The 26,531-nt window shown below is 32.2% G+C and overlaps 1 protein-coding gene across 2 annotated transcripts in view; it reads right to left on the bottom strand.

Annotated features, from left to right (window-relative positions):
• The window catches only part of LOC129940838 (putative mediator of RNA polymerase II transcription subunit 26), a 95,567-nt gene that overhangs the window by 6,265 nt on the left and 62,771 nt on the right, over nt 1–26,531 (bottom strand). Inside the window, exon 1 of one of the 2 annotated variants that reach the window (XM_056049336.1) lies at nt 4,793–5,082. The exons of the other annotated variant lie outside the window; for it this stretch is intronic. The gene's annotated coding sequence lies outside the window, so the exon portion shown is untranslated. Of the gene's footprint in view, nt 1–4,792; nt 5,083–26,531 lie in introns of those variants that run through there. 2 annotated transcript variants of the gene reach the window in all.

The raw sequence follows: 26,531 nt of genomic DNA, 5'->3' as shown, positions 1-26,531 counted from the left end.
TTTGTTGATGTGCAAATTTATTTTAAACACATGTCAAAGATCAAAGAGAACAATCACACATGTGAAAAGTATTAACACAGAGTATTTTCGTTTTGTGAAGACAGAAGCTGACAGAATCGTAAATCCTCCTGGGATTTTAATAGAGTTGTTTGTTGTTTTTTTTGTTTTAAATGTCAAAACCACACTTTGGGGATGTTTTTATTTCCATCATCAAATTGTTCTATTATGCTTTAGAAAAAGATAACAACACCTAATACCTACGCATTTCCATAGAATTCAAAACATTTAAATAATTTTCCAACATTACATTCCAATTCATTGAAAACAAAACATGTCTAATAATATGAACACGACCCGAACTCAATTTGATGGTTTGTAGGTCTGTTTCCAACCATACAAATAGAATACATTTTATAGCTGTCAGTTTCAATAAAGTACCTAATGGTTGTCACTTTTCAAGTTGACAGATTCTGTGTAAATCCTCTGGTTCTCTTTTGCAAAAAACCTACACATAATTTTGACTTCATTTTGTAAGATATTCATTTTATATAATAAATAGATGAGATGGAAGGTTTCAGAGTTGTAATTTAGACTGGCAATAAGTTAACTCTAAAACTGAATATTTAATTTTTTTAACTGTCATCTTATGTGTTGACTATAGCTCTCACATCAAATTAAATAATATTTTTTTTTTCAGAAAATAATCTTTTCAATTTTAATGAAGACATTAGATGAGCGAAGTCACATTATTTTAAAAATAATAAAAGACACTACAATTGAAAGTAAGATAAAAATGGATATGAAAAAAGTAAGGAAAATCTTTTGTAAAAAAATTGATTAAAATTCGATTTAAACATTTTTAAGAACTTTCAAAAATAGAATAATTTTGTGCTTTAAAAATACTGTCGCAAAAGACTTTTTTTTATTTAAAAATTGAGTTTTTTTAAGTTGGCCGGACTCATAGCTCAGACAATTTTTAACTTATTGACTTAAAATTTTTAGCAAAAACGTATGATTTTTTAATATTGAATAGTTTGATTTTTATAAACAATAAGAAGTGCGCCATTTCGCTAAACATCAATATCCAACGTTCTTCTATAGCAGTTGTGCGCCATTATTAAAAAAATTACAAAAGCTTACAATACAGTCGTGGACTTTTAGAGAAGGAAGACGTCTCATGGCAAAAACACTGCACACCTACAATTTTGAAATAAATCACTTACAAAAATTATTGTAATCAGTTTAATAAAATCCCGTATTTGTTATCTCGATTTATTTTGTTATATTTAAAAAAAAACATCCCTAAAAAGCAGTTTCTATAAAAATTAAAACAGAATTCCTAAGAAAACATCTCCGTTGTGCAATTTTCCACGTTTGTCTATAAGTTAAGATAATAATTTCTCCACTTAAGTAGGTAAACCACTTATAAAATTAAGACACTTTTAAGTGCAATTGCTTAGCAGCAATAAACACTTCTAACACAGTGACAGTACGTGCAAAGTAATAATTGAATACAATTATTATAAATTTATCACTAATAAATGTTAAAAAAGCTATCGAAAATAACAAGATACAAAATTCACTTTATTTGCTTAAAAATGTTAGAACACAAGATTTCGCACTTACTGTTGGGCGCCATTTAAGACAATCATTGTTTTGTAACACGAACAGTTCATGCCAAGAAATAAATTACTTAAATGACTTATTTTTGAGCACTTTTATATGAAAGCAGAAAGCCATAATAAGATCGAAACTAACAAGGTGCAAAAAAAATGTAAAAAGTCATATTAAGCTCGATGCTAAAAAGTTAGAAAATTGTACATGTACATGATGTATTTTCTCAAATAAAGTATTTAAATATAGAATTATTCAGGTCAATTTATGTTTCTTTAAAAATCACACAAATAAAATACATAAAATTTGATAACTCGCATTTTCTGTTGGGCGCCACTTAACACCAACATTTACAAAAAAAATCGTTATTTTGTAACAGTAATAATTCGTATCAAGAAAAGAAACAATAATCGCAGAAGTAACCTATTTTTTAGCACTTTTAAATAAATGTAAAAAGTCTTACATTTATGTTCGAAACTGTCAAGGTATGAAAAAAATTTAAAAAGTCACATGAAGCTCGATACTAAAAATGTGCATAACTTATGTTCTCAAATAAAATATTTTAATTTAGAAATATTCAGGGCATTTTATTTATTTTTTTTTGAAATTTGACAGATATAATTTATAAAATTAGATAACTCGCATTTTCTGTTGGGCGCCACTTAACACCAACATTTTAATGCTTCATTCTTTTGCAAAAGAAACAGTTTGTAATAAGAAAAAGAATAACAGCTGACTAAGGAATTATCGCGGAAATAACTTATTTTTAAGCACTTTTAAATGAATGTTAAAAGACTTACATTTATGTTCGGAACTGTCACGGTACGAAAAAAAATGTAAAAATTCACATCAAGCTCGAAACTAAAAAGTTAAAAAATTAAACATGTACGTGCCGTATGTTCATATATAGAATTATTCAGGGCATTTTATGTTTCTTAATAAAAAATATATTAAATCATATAACCCTAATTTTCTGTTGGGCGCCAATTAACACCAACATTTACAAGCTTCATTCTTTTGTAAAATTGTAAAAGAAGCACGAAGTGTGCCAAAAAAAAACAATAATCGCTGAATAAATTATTTTTGGGCACTTTTAAATAAATGTAAAGTCTAACATTTATGTTCGAAACTGTCAAGGTACGAAAAAATGTAAAAAAGTCACATGAAGCTCGATAATAAAAAGTTAGAAATTTTTACATTTAGATTATGTACATATGTTCTCAAATAAAATATTTAAATTTAGCAATATTCAGGACATTTTATGTTTCTTTAGAAACCTGACAATGAAAACACATAAAATCAAATAACCCGCATTTTCTGTTGGGCGCCACTTAACACCACCATTTTAAAGCTTCATTCTTTTGTAATAGTAGCAGTTCCTGTCACGGCAAAGAAATAATCGCGGGAATAACTTATTTTTTAGCACATTTAAATGAATGTTAAAAGACTTAAATTTATGTTCGAAACTGTTAAGGTACGAAAAATTGTACAAATTCACATCAAGCTCGAGACTAAAAAGTTAGAAAATTCAAAATGTACGTGACGTATGATCATATAGAGAATTATTCAAGGCATTTAATGTTTCTCAAGAAATCTGACAAATAAAATTTATAAAATTAAATAACCCTCATTTTCTGTTGGGCGCCACTTAACACCAACATTGTAAAGCTTCATACTTTTGTAAAAGAAACAGTTTGTACCAAGAAAAAGAAATAATCGCTGAAATAACTTATTTTTAGCACCTTTAAAGAACCATACAAAAGTCATATTTAAGCTCGAAACAAACATGATACAAACATATGAGTGTCTACCTATTCCATTATCATTTACACAAATAAAATTCTAGAACACAAGATCACTAAGATCACTTTGTTTCTTTGAAGACCTCACAAAAAATATGCATAAAAACAAATAACCCGCATTTTCACTTGGGCGCCACTTAACAACATTTTTGGTGTGTGTTTTTTTTTTTAATTCCTTTCTTTGTTATGCAAACACATTGTCTAATGGATTCTTTGGAAAAAAAAACTGTAAGAATTATACAGTTTTAGGAGAGAAATTAGTAAATTCAACGAATTTAGGTTTTTAGTTGGTCTATAAGTAGGCAAAACCATAATAAATCTGCTGACCAAATGTTTCCCTGAAGTTAAGTAGGTATAGGTACTTAAAACCGCTCGTGCCTTATCTACCTACTTTCTTTCAATGATATGATACCCATAACCCATGTTTTAATTCCCATGAATTTACGCCACTAGGAATTTTTAAGTAACAGTAAAGCAAGTTCTTCATCATAATTTATGAAAGTTAGACAAAATTATTTAGATTAAGTTTTTGTTTTTTCTTATTTTTAACCATAAACTACGTCACTGGTTGAATCTTATAACTTTATACCAAAAGGTGTATTTGCAAGCCGCAAAAAAAACATAACATAAGACAAAACTTGTTAGTCGCTCGCGTTAAACTAGTAAAATCTCAATTTCAACACACTTTTCTACAGCAAAACCTCATCAACGTATAAATTATTATCTTGCTAAAAAACTTTGTATCTTCGTGCGATTAATAAGATGAAATAAGTTTCAAGTCGGTAGATATTTGCCGAACGTTTTATATATCCATATTTGCGTAGAGATAATAAGAGTAATCCAAGATTCCCGAGTTTCCCGCAGTAGCTAGATGTACATAAGCAGATATATGTAAGTATAAGTTATAATCCAATCCAATTAATGACAGGTGGGAAAAAATGAAGATAGGTACAGATAGTGAAAACACTGCGCTTTATATCAACACCGATGCTTTGTTCACTTTTAATTCATTTTACTTCCAACACGCACAATAATTTCATTTATGTAGCTATTAGATTATTTTGTTTTGTTGTTGAAATTTTATATATTTTTTTTTGTCAAGAACGCAGAAAAAAGATGATGCAAGCTACATTTTAAAAATGGGGCCAATTTACACATAGATACACAGATAATAGGTTTTATATATTATTTTTTTTTTCTTTTTCATTTACTAATAAATTTTTGTTTTGTAGTTTTGTTTTTGTTAAAATAAAAATCTAGGTTTTCATTTAATTTCATTTCTTGATAATTTCATTTTATCATAACATTTTGACATCTATTTCTTGGAATAGAATCCAAAAAATGATCCCAAACACACAAAATACACACACACACACCTTAATTCTGAGAAATTTCCACCGCTCACGATCAGTTCCGTTTAAAATGAATTTCGTTAAAAATATTTTTCCAGGAATAGGTATACAATCGTTATTCGTTAATATGAACCGAACCGACAAGACAACAACAACAACTTTACTGTGACTGTGTCTCTTCTCTTTTGATTATTGTTTTGTATTTGTATTGTTTCTAGAGCTCGAATATAGAGGACGTCTTTTCGACTCAACCGTTTGCAATAGACTGACTCGACTTGAGTATTCGACTCTTGGCTGTAGCTGTGGCTGTAGCTGGGGCTCTTCCAGTTGAGCGACGCACGGACGTTCGACGAAAACGAAAAGGCATGAAAACGAACGAACTGAAAAATGTATCTGAGTATCTGACAGTGACACAATACAAAGTGGAGGGGATTTTCTTTTGAATAAAAATATGTGAGTTTTTGAATTGGGCTGGTTTCTGGTTTGGTTTGGCTTGGCTCTTGGCTGGCTGTCAGATACAAATTGTTGACCAAGGTCTGGCCCTGGTATAGCGGATAGCGGATAGTGTAGATAGAAGTAAATGAAAATAATAAATGGAATCTTTGAATTGGATCGTTTGGATCGTTTTTTTTTCTAGGCTTGCCAGACTGTGTTATTTCTTTTTTCACCCTCATTTCACATATCAAGACGACCAAATTGATGAAAAATGGTAAATTGTGTAATATGAAGCTTAAATTAGCATGAAAATTGTTTGCAAGTATAAAAATATACTATCTTAAATCTCACGTTGGGCGCCAGCTAAAAGTATAATTGCTTTTTATCTCATTTATTTTACATATTCATGAGTATATGTTTTTGCAAACTACTAGAAAACAGATTTACTATGAGAATTACACGACAACAACATTTCAATCGAGTTCACCTTAATTAGTTTGTTGGGCGCCATTTAAATTTATATCTTTCTGGGTGGCGCAGCTATTAAAAGAAATCGTTTTCTTCTTTTAAACAAAAAAAGTTTGTTTTAGTCTCTTTTGTTTTATAATTTAAATTTAACTGAAGCTACTGGATTGTTTATATTAAATGTGGGCTAAATTTCGGCGGCTGCAATTTTGAACTAGAAACATTTTTAAATGGAGATTGAGAGTGTTGAGGACATGGCAACCCTGATCACTTCTACAATTTATGTTTGAGTGTTGCTTTCTCTTGTTAATGGTGATATTGAGATACATCTGCCATTGCCGCGCGCCATCAATGTGCTCCATAAATAAAAATTTCAAGTGATGTCACAAGCTCACAATATTGCAATTCACATAAAACTGTAGAAAAATAATTCCGTAAATTATGTACCTCCTATAATAATAATCCAAAAGATCCAACAGCTCATACTTATTCCAACAATACAACACAAAAAAAAGTACCGAGTTGAGTTTATGTACATAAATGATGTAGGTACATTGTGATTCATAGAATTACTTGCTTTTGTTGTAACCGACAGATGGAGTTATATACACAAGTTCTGGCACACCACATGTCGATGTGACAGTCATCGTTTTATCGTTCTTTATTTTGTTATTTTTGTTGTTGTTCTAAATAAAAAAGGGGGCATGTGCAAATGGATTGGAGTGAAGTGGAAAAAAAAAGAAATAATGGAAGAATCCCTATTCGGACTTGCTTATTCACGTCTAGACTAGACAGGTTGACTTTTGGTCAGGCTATACAGAGTCAGACAGTCAGATCAGTAGTCACATGCAAGATTCATATATAAATGAATATGATTCACCTTGCTTTTGAGGTTATTGCCGTGAATTTGTAATTATTAAGGTAAATTATAAATAAACTTATACATTAAATGTGCTAAATTTAGAAATTTAAATAGAAAAATAACTCAGCCTAGATTTTTTGTAATGTATGGAAGGGTCTTTTCCTGTCCCACTTTATGAGGGCGCCAAAAATGTGGGGCAGCAAAAGTTAAGTTAATATTTTGTTTAAGAAGAGATGTACGAAAAAGTGGAAGTTTTAGTGACTTTTATCATTGAACCATGGTACACATTACTAAAGGGTTTTCCAATAAGAGGTTTCGTTTAAAATTTTACCGCTATTTGGGCAGCTGTATCTTTTGACATTTGACAAGTAAAAACTTACGCCATTATTAAAAATGTTTAAATTCATTAAAGGAATTAAAGAATTCTCCTACAATGATCGGACATCGTTCTCTCACCGAGAGATTTGCTTCTCTTGAACACCGCCGCAAGGTCTTATGCCTGGCGTTGTTTTATCTTTATTTTTATAAACAATTCTCTAGCGAAATAGCTAGTTGCATTCTTTCCCTTAAACAATTCAACCGTAATATCCGTATTGCTAGGAATGCCCATCAATTTACCCCCGAGCCCACTTTAAGACGTAGTGTTCAGTACAGAGATTATTTCTTTAGCTGCACTACAAGAATGTGGAATGCTATACCTGACTCAATATTTTCCTCTCCTTACAATCTGCAGACATTCAAAACCAATGTGCATCGGTTTCTCCTTTCTAATCCTATCTTTTTTTCCTAATTGCTCGCACTGTGTCTAATCATTATAAGGGTATTAATAACCCCTTTAGTGCGCTCTCAATATAAAAAAAATCGGAAATTAAAGAAAAATTATGGAAAAATTCGAGATGTTGGGACAAGTTAGTGTTAAGAAACCATGTTTATTGCTCAACTAAGAATTTATTGACTAGTTTTGACGAAAATACAGGTTCTTCCATTCCATGTTGATCTTTGGAATAAGGCTTTCCAAAAACCACATAAAATAACGTACTCTGCCTTAAGACTATAAGGTTTTGAGGCTTTTAAAGTTGAATTAACACAAGAACTCATGCCGGTAAATCAATACGCCAGTATTTTTGCTGATTGAGTCGTTGAAATGCATCAAAATGATTAGCATTTTCATTGAAACATCATCTTCAGACCATTTTCAACTTGGAGGGTTTGTTAATAAACGGGATTTTACATTTGGGGCTCGAAAAATATTAAATAGATTATTGAGAAACATCTGTATCCTCAACGAATTACGGATTTACGGGCTGTATCTGTTATTGGACCCTACTTATTCGAAAATAAGGCTGGTGTAACTATTACTTTGAATGAATTGTGATTTCGAAATACGATTTATCGTCGGAATTTCAAGATAAGCAACGAAACTATAGCAATTTTGTAGGAAAAATTTGCTGTCGTGAAATAAAGATGAGTAAAATGAATAAAATTTAATACAGCCAATTTCCAAATGTCGGTCTTATAGCATTTAAACAAAGTTAGATAAAGCTTTTTAAAAAAACTTAGCATGCACTCAAACTCGCACCTATCCTACCAAATCCTATAGTGTGCCCAAGCATGAGGGTTGCAGGAAAGCAACTTTACATACCTGACCGTAAAAATAAGTCAGTGTTATTTCTCAAAATAGTTTGGCCATATTTCACTTTTTCAAAGAACAATATGACCAACTGCTGAAAATTGGCTCTATTTCACTTTTTTAACTTCCCATAGGAAGTTATTGTAATGTGTCAGATTTGTCAAATTCAAAATTTTGACATTTCTCGACGTTTCAAGGTCCCTAGAGTCGAAATAAAAGATACTTAAAAAGTGGTCTGTGGTTAACCCTAAATATCTTACCAACCAAAAAGCTAGAGACCTGAATTAAATTTTATATAATATACCGTAATGTGAAACTATATTCTTGAAAAAAATTCAATTAGCGGTTTTTTTATAAATAAAACAAAAATGAAAAAAAAGACACGGTAAAATTTTAACGAATACAAAATGATTTTAACTCCAAAACAATTTTGTGAAACAAAAAATAACGTTTTTAACAACTTGTAAAATTTTGAGAAAAATCGAATTGAAAGTTTATTTTTATAAAAAATAAAAACCTTAAAAAAACATTATTCAAAGTTGATAAAAATTGAATCTCGACTCAAATATCTTTTCAAAGCTCTAACATATTGGTTTAAACTACTTTTATCATTTAAAAAATATTGTTGTCAACATTCAGTGAAATTTCGAGAAAAATCGAATTGACAGTTATTTTACAAAAAATAAAAACTTAAAAGAAAATTTAACAAAAGTTGGTAGAAATTGATTTTCGACTAAAATATCTTTTCAAAAATTATAGATTATGGCTTTCAAGTAATTTTAACTTATGAGAAATATTGTCTTCAACATTCTGACAAATTTTGAGAATTGACAATTTTTTTACAAAAAAACCTAGAAAAAAATTAATAAAGGTGGGAAAAAATAAATTTTCGGCTCAAATAGATTTTCAAATCTTTGAGATATTGGCTTTAAAAAGTGACAGCTTTTTAACAAAAAAACTTAAACGAAATTTAACAAAAGTTTGTAAAAATTGATTTTCGACTCAAATATTTCTTTAAAAATTTGATAGTAAGGCTTCCAACTAATTTTTGCTTATAAGAAAATTCTAATTGACAGTTTTTAAAAAAAAAAAAAAATTAACAATAAAACAATATTAAATCTTGGTAAAAATTTACTTCCGACTCAAACAGCTTTTCAAAAAGTAAAACGATAGTCTTCAAACAATTTTTATTTCACAGAAAATATTGTTTTTGATAATTATTTTTTTTTATAAAAATTGTTTTTTCCGTAAACCATAAAATCTAAAAGAAATAGAACGCAAATTTGGTAAAAATTGATGTTCGGTTCTTGACATCTCTCAAATTGATATAATTCATCCGATTTGTAAAAAATTGAGAAATGCTACTAAAATTGGTAACACAATTTTTCGACTAAAAATCTAACAATACTTTTCAAACTAAACTACTTCTTTATATAAAAAATATTGTTGGTAATTTTAAAATTTTTGAGAATAATTCTACTAACAACTTTTTAAACTAACATGAAAAACTACAAACTTTTGAGCAAGACAAATCGACAGACGGGATGGGAAGTTATCAGTGTGGGTCGCATCCCAGCCTCTTTTTTAAAGTGCAATTAGTCCAATTTTTTAAAGTTGGTTAAATTTCACTTGGCCTTATTTCACGGCACCTCTTGAAAATGTTTTTTTTTCTCACGATATCGATATCACGATCACCGTTTGATAGTTAAAGCTGAAATTTTTGCCGAAATAATCGTTATTGGACTTTTTTTCTAGAAGACTGCGCTACATGAATTCTTGGATAGAATTCAAAAAAGGGCTGATAGGCCCAGAACTATAATCGAAAAATTTACATCGCTAGAACACCGCCGCAATCTTTCATGCCTTTCGTTGTTTTATCGATATTTTTACAAACAATGTTCTGTCGAATTAGCCAGTTGCATTCCATCCCTTAAACTAAATAAAAAATAAATAAATTGGGTGGCGCAACAGTCCGTTGTGAACCAGGGCCTAGTGACTTACAACTCGCAACCATTCCTGTGTGTGAATACTGTTGTCAGGAATGGAAGGGACCTTCAATTTTAGGCCGAATCCGAACGGCTAATTTGAGAAAGCACTTTTTCATGACAAGAATTATTCTTGAAGGAATTGTCAATTCCTTGCAAGAGGCAGTACCCGCGAAAACTATTTTTTTTAAATTAAGGTGGCACAGGTAGGGATTGAACCCAGACCTCTTGCATGAAAGTCCAACGCACTTTTTTTTTTTTTTTTTAAATTCATTTTTATTAATTCATTCTTAAACCTATCTTAAAGCTAGACAAAAATTCATAAAACTAGCCTAATTATCCATAACTTACAACTAACTTAATGGTCCCATACGGACACTCTAAGCTAAACTATAACACTAATTACTAATGCCTTTCGGCCTTAAGATCTATTTTACTTCATTTAAATTTTATTTCATTTATTTTTGTATTTATTAGAAAATTTGAACAAAAAACTAATATCAATATCCTTTTTTTTATTTATTTTTACTTACAAACTACTTAAAATAAGGTCCTTAAATAAAACTTAAAACTAACTAAAACTACCTATTCTACCTATAAACTACTTAAAACTAGAACAACCACAGCAGCAAATCTAACTATCAAACATTTTTTTTTTTAATATTTTGTTGTCTTTTTTTATTTTTATTTTTTTTTTTATTCCATGTTTTCTTTTTTTTATTTTAATGTTTTTTTTTTTTTTGTTTTTTTTTTTTGTATTTTTTGTAATTTTTGTTTATTGTTTTTTTTTTTTTTTTTTTTCTATTTCTTTTTGTGCCACCATGCCTATTCTACTTAAAACTAAGCCCTAAAACTATAAAACAAGTATGTAAGCCGGCCAAGGCTTAAAACCCCATCCCGACTACCCAATATCAAGTGCCGATTGAAGCCACCAAAACTGGTTCTCCTGCTTCACCCTATCAGTTCGGTCCCGTTCGGACACAGCCCTACTGAACCGAAGGAGCTCTGCTCCGCCTTGTGCCATGACGTCCCGATTGTACAGGAGTCGCCTGTCCACGGTTCTTCGTCTGACGTGGTAGATTAACGGAACTGCCAATCTATCCTGTATCAGACCGCATTTGTCTAAAAAGAGGAATGCCTCTGGTGGAATGAAGCCGCTCAAGCGTGCACTCTCAAAATACTCGTCGTTCGGATAGAACGCCCCGAAAATTAAATTGTTGGTCGAAGACATAGCTCTTGCAATGTGACCTCGAACGAGTTTTATCACGAAATTGTCAATTCTGTTGATTCGAGCCCCGTTGTATAGGACCTCGTTGGAATAGTAATGCACATAAGAAGATTCGGCTGTTCGATATAAGCCTGTACAGCGTCGTAAACACTGCCGCTCGAACACCCGAAACTTCTCCATCTGGGAAGGGGCAACGCTGAACCACACAGGACAACCATAAACGATCATTGGCCGTATGAGGGCCATGTAGCAAATTACCTTCACTCTGGGGTCAAGCCGACTGCTAAAAAACAGTCGTTTCGTCAGAGCGAAGGCTCCTCTGGCCCTGGTCAGAGCAGCATTTATATGTCTGTCGAAATATAAATACTGATCTAACCAGATACCAAGGTACTTCACTACACTTTTGCTCGCCAATGGCTGCCCGTGAAGATCAACGATGACCATCTTGCGCCAATTCTTACACGTATCCCTCGTGGCCCTAGCCAACGGAGTCCGGAACAGAATTGTCTCTGACTTCTGGACATTTATTTTCAGTTTCCAGTCGTCGCAATATCGCTGAATCTTGTCGAAATCACGCTGCAAGAGAATTCTAATAACCTCAACCTTTTGGGCCGTTCTGTACGCAATTAGATCGTCGGCGTACGCAATTGCCTTTGTAAGACTACCTATCAGATCGCTGGTGTAAATGCTGAAGAGAATCGGCGAATTCACCGCTCCCTGTTGAAGACCATTTTTAATTGAGAATGTTGTGGTAGAAGTTACATTGCCACTTTTGACAACAAACTTTCTACCGTTAAGCATATCATAAAGTATATACAACAATGGCTTGCTTATGCCAAGCCTGCTCAGTTTTAGGTAAAGGCCCTCTAACCATACGGTGTCAAAGGCCTTTTCCAAATCAACAAGAACAGCACCTGTGCATTGTTGTTTTGATTTATTCCATTGGATATCAGAAACGAGTTTAGACGCAGCATGAATTGTGTCATGACCCGCCTTGAACCCGAACTGTTTATCCGGAATTATTTTGTTGTCCGCAGCCCACTTAGTCAGAGCCCTATTAATGATCTTTTCGAAAACTTTGCTGATACTCGGAAGAAGACTTATCGACCGAAGATTTGACGGGTTGGAGTTGTCCTTTCCCTTTTTCGGGAGAGGATGAACCACAGCGGTCTTCCAATGCACTGGATAATATGCATTATTCAGTGCATTATTGAAGAGCGTGGTGTAAATGTCAATTGCTTCCATCGGAAAATGTCTAAGTACAACGTTGGATATACCATCGACACCTGCTGACTTTTTGTTTTTTATTGAATTAAAGATGAGCTGAAGCTCAACCTTCGTCACTAACAAGGGACTTGGTCCCGTTTGCTCGGCGATTATGGCATTTGCCAAGGAATCGTCATTGAACCGCATGAAACCGCGGTTCTCAGATCGCCATTGTGTCATATCATTTCGAAGGTAAAAGTGATTAAGTAGGGCTCTGTTTTCCAGGTCGTGGTTGGGGCGAATGCTAACATTCACCTTGTACACTTGCTGAAAAGCAGCTGCCACCGCGTCCACTTTTTCCTTCGGATCTTCAATTATATAAAAGTCATCGTCAAAGATGGCTTCTTCTGGATCTGTTTGCGCTGTCCTGAGTACGTCTCTGTTCTCTTCGGTTCTTTGGAGTTTAAGACACGGAAGGTCATTGTACTTTTTTTTTTCTGAATATCTTATTGATTTTGGGGAACATACCAGGGTCACTCGAATTAACTGACCGGATCTTGCGGTCCCAGTACTTGTTAATTGATAACCTGTAGTTCTCCTTAATCAACAGATTGACATTTTTTATTGACGATTTCAGTGTCCTAACCTCCAAGTCGCGTGGGTCTGTAAGTCGTCTGTACAAGTTTTTGAGTCTTGTCAGTAAGCCACTCTTGTGCCTACGTAGTGCGTCAATTGTCGCGTTTCTGTAAGCGTCCATTTGGTCCCGTTCTTTGTACTTTGGAATTGTCCTTTCCATTGTTCGTTTTATTGTTTCGTCCATCTGTTGTAAATGTTGGTCAATTTCTGTATTTGTCAGGTTTCTGTTGTTTGGTGGGGCTATGTCACTCGAACGAAGTTCTCTCGCTAAGGCGTTGGTGAAACGAGGCCAACGCATCTTACTGTAATTGTAAGAGTGCGTTGCAACGTATTCCTCCAACTCCACGCGTTCGTTCGGAATCTGCATTACAGCAGCCAGTCCGCAGTGATCACTGTCGTACTCGACTGTCTGTAAGCAGTTTCGCGGGTGATTACCCACTTTGTCTGTAACTGTCAGTCTGGTGTCGTACAGCAAAAGGTCCAGAAAGGAGCCGCTTCTTGGATAAAGTCCAACGCACTAACTATCATGCCACGGGTACTACCCATCCCTTAAACCATTCAGCCGTAATACTCGCACTTCTAGAAATGCTCATCAGTTTACCCTTGAGCTTAATTTCGGGCATATTATCAAGTATAGAGATTCTTTCTTAAATCGCAAATCGAGTCTCAGTAAAAGTCTCATCCCTTTATTCCATATACCACGTTCATAACACCATTTTATGTAAAATCTTAAGCAATTTGATAAGAACGCCCCAAGCGACACCTAAACAGCTGTCAGAGAACTTTTTGTGATAAATTTGAGAATGGCGGAAAACCATGAGTACACACGTCAATGCATTGAAATTATATCCTATTTGATGGCAGTTCCATAGTTTTTTTATACAGCAAACAGGATTTGAAATTGCACCGGATTTAAACAAATGTCAGCTGTCAAAGAAAAAGGGTTGCCATATTAAAATTTGATCTTCTGATTAACAAATGAAAATAAGGAATTGAAGAACGTTATTATACAATTCGACCTACATATTTATCGTACACGAATCAAGTTTCGAATGGCAATTAAAACAAAGTATTTGTGAACTGTCAACTGTCACTAACAACACTGACAGCCAAATCGAATTGTCAAGGCGCCATGACACCCAAGCTACACCACTGCAAGTCTAAATAAACAGTAATTTTTTTGTATAACATGATTACACATCACACCGAGCAGGGAAATCGATGAGTGATGTCAATTTTAATTTATCTACTCGTATATCTATTGTATTTATTTTTCTATTTCTTTCAAAGTTGTATGAGATGGTTCCGAGAATATAACAGGTAGGTCATAGTTTCCACAAGTACCTATCTAAAATATAAGCTATAAGCACATAGATACACATATACATATGACGATGATGATCGGATCGGAAAAACTACAAAGCCGGAGATGGAGTTGTTATAAAGGAGGTAAATGAATTTAAAAATGTGTGAAGTATCTCATGTAAAGTAGATATGGGCTTCATTTGAATTTCAAACAGGTAAAATGTAGATACAAGTAGTTAAAAGATATGTACTCCTACCTTTCTACCTATAGATATAATTATTGGAATTTTAATGAATGGATTACCTACTACTGTTTGAGTTGTAAAGAAGAAACGAAATTAGAATTTATTGTTTTATTGGCATTTTACCAAATGATAGGAAATACTAACATATCTATGTGTATATGTTTGTATCTATGGATATAGATAGGTATGAATTTTTCAAGAATTGGCAGAATAACAACTATGGAGGTATTATGAGTACTTTTTAAGGGAGATTTTAAATGAATTTTTCTTTTTTTTTTGGCAGCTGAGTTCTGTGAGTTTCGTTTCGATTCATGGGTGGCTTTTGACCTTTTTGAGTTCATATATGTATATATAAATACAGGCAATTAGACAGATATACGAGTATATGAAGACGAAGAGGAAAAAATGTGACAGCTGAACTAAGGGACAGATGGTGTTATTGAATTTCTTATAGGTTGGCCCTGGTACCTATAGGTGGTAGGTAAGTTGGGTTCATTGGTTTATCCTTTTGTACCTAGACCTATACTTATCCTTTTCAATATTTGGTACCTACTTATACATATTTTGCAAAATATCAAACTATCGTAGCGCAAATTTAACAAAGAGAAGGTTTTTTTTGTAACTACGTATATATTTTATTTAATGAAGTTGAATTGTATTATAGGAAAAATATATACCCAAGCAAACATAAACATATGATCCAATATACCATTTGGTTGTTGGATATGTTTACCAAACTATAGACACTTATCACATTGATATCTGAATAATGAAGTTCTGGAATGTTTATTTTTTCGTTCTTCTTTTGGTTTTCGACACTTTATAGAACGACCATATGGAAATTACCAGTTTACTTAACTTAGGACTATGGAACGTTTCGCCTGAAATGTTCCCTTATTTATTCTGCAGCATTGCAAAATATGTTCAACTGTTAGTAGTTCTCTGCAAAAGTTTATTAATGGTGGATTTTCTTTATTAAAGAGAAGCGATTTGTTAAACATTGTGTGGCCTAGTCTTAATCGTGAAATCTGTACTGCTTGAGATCAGTTTAAGTCTTTGTTATAAGTTACAGGTGATAAATTTGGCTTATGTGTTCTCAGAAATGATTTTTATTGATTCAAACGATTCTCTGATTCCTCTTGAATAAGCTTGAAAGAATGAATCCATATGGAATTTGCAAATGGTGGTATTTTGTATTCTAAAGGCACCAGCGTCTGCTTTTTCATTCCCTGGAATTTCCTACATGTCCTGGTGACTATATTAAATGAATACGTGGACGTTCTGAGCAGAGATGAGCTCTTAGAGCTTAAATGATTGGCACCTGTTTTGTTGTTTTTAATAGCCAGAATTTCGCTGAGAGAGTCACTGCAGATAGTTGTTTTGACAGTTGAATTAATTGCTCATTTGAACGCTTCCACTAATGCCAATACTTCACCAGTGTACGAATTTTGTGTTTAGGAGTGATAAGTTGTTGGAGTAAAACTTTGTTTTTGGTACTGTCAAGCCTGTAAACGCAGTATGCGGTTCCAACATCTTTACAGGATGCGTCTATAAGATATCTAGGAAAGAGCCAGGGAGGAGTTTGGTCATTATAATTGTGAATTTCAGGTATGTTCATTTTCGAAGCTTTGATATAGCGAATTGAACTGAAGATGGCACTATTGTTTTTTGAGGTTTCGACTTGAAACCAACCTGATTTGCAAATATCATACAAAGCATGCTTTGTATTTACAATTCTTTTACAAAAAAGTTTATTTTGCGCTTAGTCTAGGATTAAGGCTTTGTTGAGAAGAGAAATGCTAGTAACAGTAAGCCCTATATTTTTATCAGTGTTCATACAATTGTGTTTTCTACAAACATGTAACTCTCCATTGTATTAACTGGCATGTTTCTAGTCACACAAGCATTATATAATACGGTAGAGATTGGTGAACCTTGCGGAATTCCATTTTGGGTGGAAGTAGCAGTTAAAAGGTGTCCGTTTTTCTTCACGATGATTGTTTTATTTGACATAAAAAAATAAATTACCTAAAGTAGTTGCTTGTTAATTCCCCAGTTTTTTAATTGATTGATCACTCCATAAGTAGTAACCCTTTCAAACGCTTTCTCTTAATCCGTGGATAAAAGAACAGAATGGTGACGTAAGGCTTACTCTGTGTGCACTGTATGGTCTAGCGTGTGAAGCAAAGTGTGGGTGCCTCTTCCTTGTCTAAAGCCGTGTTGACCGTTGTTGAGATGCTTTTCTTGAGTCCATTTAAGACTGTTCTTTATTATTTTCTAGAATAATTTGGACAGTACTGAAAGAAGGGATATTTGACGGTAGCTGTCTAAGGAGTTCTGGATGCCATTGGGCTTAGGAATCGGAATTAAATGAGCTTTCTTCCATTCATGCGGGTTAACACCTTCTTTTAAAATATTATTTATAACCTTATTATTACTTCCAAGGGTAGATATTTGAGCATTTTGGAAGAAATTTTGTCGGCGGTTTTGGTTCCGCTTAGTGATTCCATTATTCCAAAGGTCCATCCAATTACTCGGATACTCCAATGATATTGACATAATTGGAAGATAAAAACGTGAAACATTGAACAACTACGTCTTATATGGCTATAACATGTAGGCGCTCCAGATCGGAAGGCCATTGAATCCAATCCCGAGGAACGGCGTTGTAGAGGAAGACCGCGTGTCAAGTGGCGCACGCACTTGGGAGAAGACCTCAACAAACTTGGTGTGCGAAACTGGAGACAGCTAGCTAGAGACCTACATAGCTGGCTGGAGATGTTGGTTGAGGCCCAGGTCACTCCCGGTAAATTAAGTATGTAAAATCTTTTGTCTTGGTTTTAACGACTTACAAATGTATTGAAATCGGGTTTGATATAATAATGAAAAATTATCAGAAATGACAAATGAATGTCTTAATTTAAAAAAAAAAGCTTATGATGAGAAGAAACCCGTGGAGATACACCCCGAAATGGTGAGAATTACTAATGGGAAATTGCACAAAAAGGATACGGTGTTAAAAATGTAGACGTAGAAGCCAATGAATGAAATATCCATTGATTTAACTTAAAAAAGTTTTGGAAAACTCCATTTTTTTTATAGATCTGCTTCTTTGGCGTTTTTTTTCTGTGGTTTTAAGTCCCGAGTTTAAGTCAATTTAATACTTTACTTCAGAAAAATTATTGTTATCGATCATATTTCTGAAATTTAAAATTTTGACATTTCTTGACGTTTCAGATATTAAATTCTTAATTCAAGAAAGAGAACAATGTGACCTATGTGCAGGGCCGTCTTTACATATTTGGGGGCCATGAGATTAGCAAAATCATTGATCACATCTTCAAAATCGATGCCACTGATGATGTCGCTTTCGATTGATGTAAGCGGAAAAAATATGTCAATCTTTCTTGAAAAATTGTAGTTCTGAGTTCCTTTTTGATTCTTTTTAACATAAAGAAGGAACGTTCCCCACTGCAATTGGTCACCATCATACTTAAGAAAATTCTTAGTGCAATTTCAACATTTCGAAATCTATCTTCAATTTTACTATAAAGCTCTAGAATGTTGTCAGTTTTTTCATTTTCGTGTCGATTATTTGTAAGTAATCTTTTAAATTCAAGCATTCAGCATGTTCATAGTTCATCTCCGTTCACATCTTCGGTGCAAAATTTAGCAGAAGATTTGCAGTTCTCTTTTAAGTGTTCTGAATTCAGATTTTTTAATCGAACACAAAAGTCAAAAGTTTCCCAATCTTCGTATACAAACTTAGTCGCTGTTTCAAATGATCGCTTAGTGTGTCGACAATGGGAAGAAAGGTTTCAATTTGAAATCTTCCTTTTCCAGTCAAAATTACTGAGGGTCCATAGCCGGCAAAAAAAGTCTGACGTGAACTTCTACACCTCATCCTTTCAGAAAGGTCCTTATATTCGGAATCCGGTTTTTTTTTTGTCTGACTGATGAATCAAAGTTATTAAAATTGTCCCTGAGCCCAATTCAGCAAATTTATTGCAACATCCAGGGTAATATTTTGTTTCTTGGAATTTGTTTGCAAAGACTAAATGCTTCCTCTCTGGCCTATCGTACCTGTCCTAAATTGTTCGCGATAGACATCAAAGCTTCATCGATTTCTTGATGACCTTTATATAAGGCGCTTAGAGCATTATCTCGCGCCGACCATCTTGTTTGGGAACGAGTTTTTAAAACTTTTTTTTTGGATCTAAATGAGCAGTCAACACACTCCATCGATGCGAAGATACCGGAAAAAAGTTATACAATTTTTGAATAATGTCAAAGAATTTGGTAGCTTCTAAGACAAACTCAGCGGCATGCACTCCTACCAAGTACAAAAGTGGAAAATTTATATTTTTTTTATTCTTCACTGCAGACCAGAAAACCTTCCTGACATATTTGCGGCGTTGTCGTAGCTTTGGCCTCAGCAATCTTTTACCGAAATGTCATGATCCTCCAAAAACTTCAGTATGGTTTCCGCTAAATAATTAGATCTATGTTCGTTAATTGGAATAAAGTTCAAAAACTTTTCAACAGGCTCGTGATCTTTTATGTAACGAATAATAAATGTTAGTAGATCAACATGAGACCGATCGGGTGTACTTTCAACGCCAATTGATAAATATTTTGCCATTTTGAATTATTTTACAATACTTTTCAAAACCTGTCTTCCCATGACATGAATAAATTTATTACAAATATTTGCTAACACGCATGACCACGTCCTTGATTTCCAAACTTGTTTAAATGATCTACAAGAAACGGGTCAAACTCGCTAAGCAACTCAATGCATCCCAAATAATTCCCGTTATTGGAAGATCCGGGGATCTCATTGTCACCACGAAATGGAAGCTCTCTTGAAGCTTAAAACTTTAAAACATCTACAATCTACTTCAACACATTTCTCTAGTAACTTACTTCATTTTGATTGTTTTTTTAATTCACTATCTGTCAATTTTGTTCGTGTTATGTATGTATGTAGGTCATCATAAATTGTCTATGGGCAAAACTGCTTTCATGTAAAATAATTATTTGATTTATGAGTTTTAATTCGAATATTATTTCGCAGGGAATGTGATTTAAATTGTTCAGAAAAGGTTGTTGTTCAGCAAGGAAAGAACAAATTCTGTTTATTCTTTATGCATCTAAAATTGTATCGAAATATTTCTTTTTTGAAAATAGACCAATAGAGGTTAAGTGATGTTTCAGCAATTTGGGGGCCCCTGGTGATTGCGGGGCCAACCAAACCAAAAAGAAAAAAACACTTTTCTTGTACAGATTTTTATTTTGTGACACGAACATTTATGTTGTATGTTAAAAAAAGCAAAGTTGCTCTTTAAAAGTTTTTACTCAAATTATCCAATAGCTTAGTCTGTAAGGGCCAGGACGAACATACAATTCTTTTTCAGAAATAAAACTGCAAACAAATATTTGTTAGCTAGAATGTTTTACGAGCAAACAATAATACAGTCAAACTTCCCTATAGCGAATTTGCACCGACCAGAAATTACTTTTATTTAAAGAAATCAGTGATTTTAGTTTGGATAACATTCTTCTATTTTTCTTTTTCAACAAAATCGTCTAATAAATTGAGAGACTCAAATAAATTAGTCGGTACGTCACTCTTCATCTCCAAAAAGGTTCGAAACACGTCAATAGCATCTGTTTTTTTAGTCAATCGTTCTTCAACTATATTAATTATCAACAAGAGAAATGCTACTTCGAGACATTTTCAATTATATCAATTATATTCAATTATACTGAACATAGAATGCTTGTATTTAAAATCTTGGGAAAATCACATTATAACGTTTTTTTTTCTCTCCACGCTGTGGTTTTTTAACAGAAAATTATTTGAAAAAGTTCGTTATGTCGAAACAAAAACGTATGAGAGTTGGATTTCCAGTAACAAAATTTTTTCGTTGTAGAAAAAAATTCACTTTATGGAAATTCGTTGGTTACAAAAAAGTAACCAAAAAGATGTGTACTCAAAATCAATTCGTAAGGAAGTTTGACTGTATTACCATAAGAATAGTTTCATACTGCGAAGAATTACGTTTTTGACATTTGGAAAATATGCTCATAAAAAACCAATTGCCAGTTTTATTTAAAAAAAATTGGTACACATTTATCTTTGTTTCGAATATCTTAAGAAAAAACAATAATATGTAGTAGTAAACTGACTTTTATCATTTTAAATAAAATATTTTCTTCAAATTTGGTAAAATTTTTAGAAGAATTCAACTGACAGTTTTGACTACAAAAATTCAATCCTATCAAAAATACTGCAAAATTGGTTTTACATCTTGAGTATCTCAAATGTTGATTGCATAATTTGAGTAGTTTTTTTTAAATGACAACTTGGTTTCGGTTCTTAAAATCAGAAAAAAACTAAGGAAACATACCTATAATAAAATCAAACTTACAGAACTTGAAAATTTACTTAGTTATGATTCTAGAATTTCTAAGAATTTTCTAAGTCAGATTGACATATCAGAAGAATAAAATATAACCGAATTTCAATTTTCACTTTAACTTCATTTTTGAATTTTGCTTTAGGAATACTCGAAAAATCAAATTATAAAAATTCAATTCTCAAAGTTTTGACAACAAAACCGAGTCATTTTGTTTATATTTCAGAGAATAGAGAAATCTTTAAGATCCCAGAAATATAAACCGGTGAAATATTTTCAAAGCAGCCAACTACTATTTTCTGTAAACTATCAAACCGAAATTCGCTGTCAAATTAAATTGAGTTGTAACAATTTCTAGCTCTTAGCAAAAACCTTCTGTGAACAAGTTAATATCAAACCTCTCAAAACAATCACTTTTCGCGTCTTATGCAATTATACCCACAATTTTCTAAAACCTGTCAAAAGTGAACGCGTTAAAATTTAAACGTATTTTCAATGTTATGAATTAAAATTAAATGATCTCAACAAATTTTATCTTTCATTTGATTTTAGAGAAAGGCTTTTAAGTTTTATAAATTTAAGATCTCCCATGGATACAATCGAGCAAATTGACCATGAAGTGGAACAATTTATTGCTGATGTGCAACAGGCCGCTGAAGAAAGTACTCCAACATTTTCTAATAGAAGACAAAATAAAATAAAATATCCTTTAGAGATAAGAGAGTTGATAATAGAGAAAAGAAGAGCTCGAAGAAAATGGCAAAATAGTAGATTTCCAGATGATAAAACAACGTTTAACCCTATAAGCAACAATCTTAAAAAACAAATTTACAATTTCAAAAATGATTCACTCAGTACATTCCTAAGGAATTTAACGACTGATGCTTCAACCGATTTTTCGCTATGGAAAGCAGCCAAGCGCCTGAAAAGACCGCAGTTACAAAACTCGCCCTTGAAATCTCAAGATGGGAATTGGATCGGTAACCCGAAAGAAAAAGCTAACCTTTTCGCTGAACATCTTGCGAATGTTTTTAAGCCATACTCATCAAATGCAGCTGAAAATAACTTACAGTTTGTTTATAAGATAGATTAAAGTGAAATACCAATTGTAAGACTTAAAGAAATAAAAAGTATGTGCTTACATCAACTACTAAATAAAAAATCACCAGGTTACGATCTAATTACTGCTCATGATATGAAAGAAATGCCATTGAAAGCCTTCATAAAACTCCACTATATAAAAAATGCATGCCTTAAGCACCGTTATGTCCCGTACCATTAGAAAATTGCTGAAGTAATTGTCATACCAAAGCAAGGTAAACCACCTAGAGAAGTGACGGCTTACAGACCAATATCGCTTATACCAATTATGGCAAAAGTTTTTGAAAAACTGCTTCTGAAGAGACTTAGCAAAATCATAGAAGAAAGAAGGTTAATCCCAAACCATCAGTTTGGCCTTAGAAATAAACATTCCACGATAGACCAAGTTCATAGAATATCGGATGTAATAGAAAAAGCATAAGAAGAAAAACAAGTATGTTCAGCTATTTTCTTAGATGTTGCTCAAGCTTTTGACAAGGTTTGGCATGAGGGACTTGAGTACAAACTGCAAAGGGATCTTCCCAGACAGTACTTTGAAATATTAAAATCGTACATCTCAGACCGATTGTTTAGAGTAAGGTACGATCAAGAATACTCGGAATTGAAGAAAATAGAAGCCAGTGTACCACAAGGAAGTATCCTAGGTCCTACCGTGTATTTACTATACACAAGGGATATTCCAGTTGGTAATCACACCATAATGGCTACTTTTGCAGATGACACCGCAATTTTGGTACCCAACAAATGTGTCTCTAAAGCAGCAGTAAAACTACAAAATGCCGTCGACACAGTGAGAGCTTGGACCGAAAAATGGCGTATCAAACTTAATGAAACAAAATCTTCACATATAAACTTTACAAATAAAAAAATAAAAAAGAGGCTGGGATGCGACCCACACTGATAACTTCCCATCCCGTCTGTCGATTTGTCTTGCTTAAAAGTTTGTCTATATGTACTCGTATCAATTTTTACCAAATTTGCGTACTATTTTTTGTAGATTTTATTTTTTATGAAAAAAACGGACTGTTGAATTTTTATATAAAAATTACTGAATATGGAAAACAATATTTTCTGTGAAATAAAATAAGTTTCAAGCCAATATTTTTAAGTTTTGAAAAGCTATTTGAGTTGAAAGTAAATTTTTACGAAGTTTTAGTATTGTTTTTTTCTAGAGTTTTATTTTTTGTAAAAAAAACTGTCAATTCGATTTTTTAAAAATTTTACCAAATGTTGAAAACAATATTTCTTATGAGATAAAATTACTTTGAAGCCAATATTTAAAATTTTTTAAAAGATATTTGAGTCGAAAATCAATTTTTACCCACTTTTATAAATTTTTTTTTTTAGGTTTTTATTTTTTGTAAAAAAACTGTCAATTCGATTTTTTCAAACTTTAACTGAATGTTGACAACAAGATGTTTTGAAAGATAAAAGTAAATTAAAGCCAATATCTCAAAGTTTTGAAAAGATATTTGAGTCGAAAATCAATTTTTACCAACTTTTATACATTTTTTTTTAGGTTCTTATTTTTTGTAAAAAAACTGTCAATTCGATTTTTTTCAAACTTTAACTGAATGTTGAAAACAAGATTTTTTGAAAGATAAAAGTAAATTAAAGCCAATATCTCAAAGATTTGAAAAGATATTTGAGTCGAAAATCAATTTTTACCCACTTTTATAAATTTTTTTTTAGGTTTTTATTTTTTGTAAAAAAACTGTCAATTCGATTTTTTTCAAACTTTAACTGAATGTTGACAACAAGATGTTTTGAAAGATAAAAGTAAATTAAAGCCAATATCTCAAAGTTTTGAAAAGATATTTGAGTCGAAAATCAATTTTTACCAACTTTTATAAATTTTTTTTTAGGTTTTTATTTTTTGTAAAAAAACTGTCAATTCGATTTTTCTCAATATTCTTCAAAATGTTGAAAACAATATTTCTTATAAGATAAAATAAGTTTGAAGCCTAAATTTCAAGTTTTTGAAAAGATATTTGAATCGATATTCAATTTTTATCAACTTTGAGTAATGTTTTTTTTTAGATTTTTATTTTTTATAAAAAAACTGTCAATTAGATTTTTCTCAAAATTTTGTCAGATGTCAAAAACATTATTTTTCGTTGCACAAAATTGTTTTAGAGATGAAATTATATTTCAGTCGTAAAATTTTGGAGGTGACAAATTTTTTTTTCAGTTTTATTGATTTAAAAAAAAAACCGTTATATTGATTTTTTTCAAAAAATATACTTGTTTGGTATCATGTTACAATATACTATATAAAATTTAATTCAAGTCTCTAGCGTTTTTGGTTCGTAAGATATTTAGGGTTAACCAAAATTTTCACCTTTTTTTCAAACTGCTATAGTAAAAAAACCACCCACGCAATATTCTTGAGAGCCCTTTCTGCATCTTTCTGCCTTATTATCTGTATAACAAAATTTATTTGAAGTCGATATCTCTTCTGGTTCTTGAGCTATGGACGACGAAAAAAACGTCGCGAACGTACGGACGTACGGACGTACGGACGTACGGACGTACGGACGTACAAACGTACGTACACACGCACGCACAGACATCTTTCTAAAAATCTTTTATTTCTACTCTAGGGACCTTGAAACGTCGAGAAATGTCAAAATTTTCAATTTGACAAATCGGACCCATTACAATAACTTCCTATGGGAAGTTAACAATATTCCAATAATCATTAATAATCAAGCTGTACCTTACGCCAATACGGCCAAATACCTTGGAATGACTTTGGATGCAAAGCTTAAGTGGAAAGAGCACATCAAAAAGAAAATGTACTGGTTGCTTGGTAACAACTCTGATTTATCAATCCAAAACAAAATAATCATCCACAAAAATTCCAAAACAAAGTTCTTCGTGGAATAGTTAATGCACCTTGGTACATAAGAAATACCGATCTTCATCGTGACTTACAAATAGAAATGGTTACAGAAGTTGTAAAAAATACGCTGTATCGCTCAACCAGAGACTGCAAAGTCATACTAATTCTGAAATGGAGTCCGTCTTGAATATAAGAAACCATGTTCGGAGATTAAGAAGAACCAAGCATCATGAGCTTATGGTCTAAAAATACATGGGAAAGTATTAAAAGTTTAAACTTCCCCCAAAGTAATTGTACAAAATTAAGAAAGAAAAGTCGGTCAAGATTAGCCCTGATGAAGAGGTGGGTTTAGTAGTTAAAAGTCCCACACCACTTGGTGTCGAATACTGCCAAAATGTCTTTTGAAGATTTCCTCCTGTCAAAAAAAAATCTTTCATTTGTGTTCTTATGTCAAAACATTATGTCATAAGCACCTAATTATTTCACCACTAAGTTTATCTATTTATTCAAATTATCATCAAAGAAATCTACATAAATAATGGAAAATTTTAAACTCATTTAAATAAAATACCAAACAAAAAAGTTATATCAAAAACAAAGAACAACAAATTGATCATTACTTTGAATATAATAATAAAAACCTCGAAATTGTATTTTTAAAAATAATGTCTTCTATTAAAAACAACTATATTGTTTTCTTTTTGAAGTTTTTAAAAATATTGCAATTAATTTTAACAACACAAAAATAAAATCATGTGATTTTAAATTTTAAAATAAAAAATTGGCAAATATTCAAAATAACGCGCGTCTAAGATTTAGTTAAGGTTTATGATGTTTACATTTTTTAAACTTTTGGATTTATTGGAAAATAAAGTGAAACTGATGAGTAGCTATCCAAACCTACGCATGTGAACCACAATATGTATCTTCAAGGAAAAACAAAAGACTCGACAAACCTACAATGTGAGACAATTTTGAATTTTTTAAGTAGTTTCTAAGAAATTGTTTTAAATAAATTAGGACTTTCGAAAACAGAAAATAAATAACTACCTATTAAATGTATTTTTTGTATAAACTTTTTCGAATTCAACCTAATTGAATTCTCCTACGACTGAAATTTTAAAAGAATAAAAACCCCTATCTTTACCCAGTTTTGAGTAAGCTTTCATTCGCAATGCCTTCTTTTTATGTAGAAATTGTATAAATTTTATATGAGGACTTCAGATAAAATCATTTTATTTATGTCCCCTGCACATTGACATTTTTCGAATCGAAATCAACTTAAAAAAAAACCTTCAAACCACAGAAACATCCATATATTAAAACGTTACAAACGCAATTAAATTTCTGTTTCACTCGAAAGACTCCAATTTTTATATTGCTTTCCGGTGAATTTTA

Source organism: Eupeodes corollae, chromosome 1 (genome assembly GCF_945859685.1).
Source record: "Eupeodes corollae chromosome 1, idEupCoro1.1, whole genome shotgun sequence".
Lineage (NCBI taxonomy): Eukaryota > Metazoa > Arthropoda > Insecta > Diptera > Syrphidae > Eupeodes > Eupeodes corollae.
The sequence above is the reverse complement of the archived record's forward strand: the minus strand, read 5'-3'. Positions and strand labels throughout refer to the sequence as shown.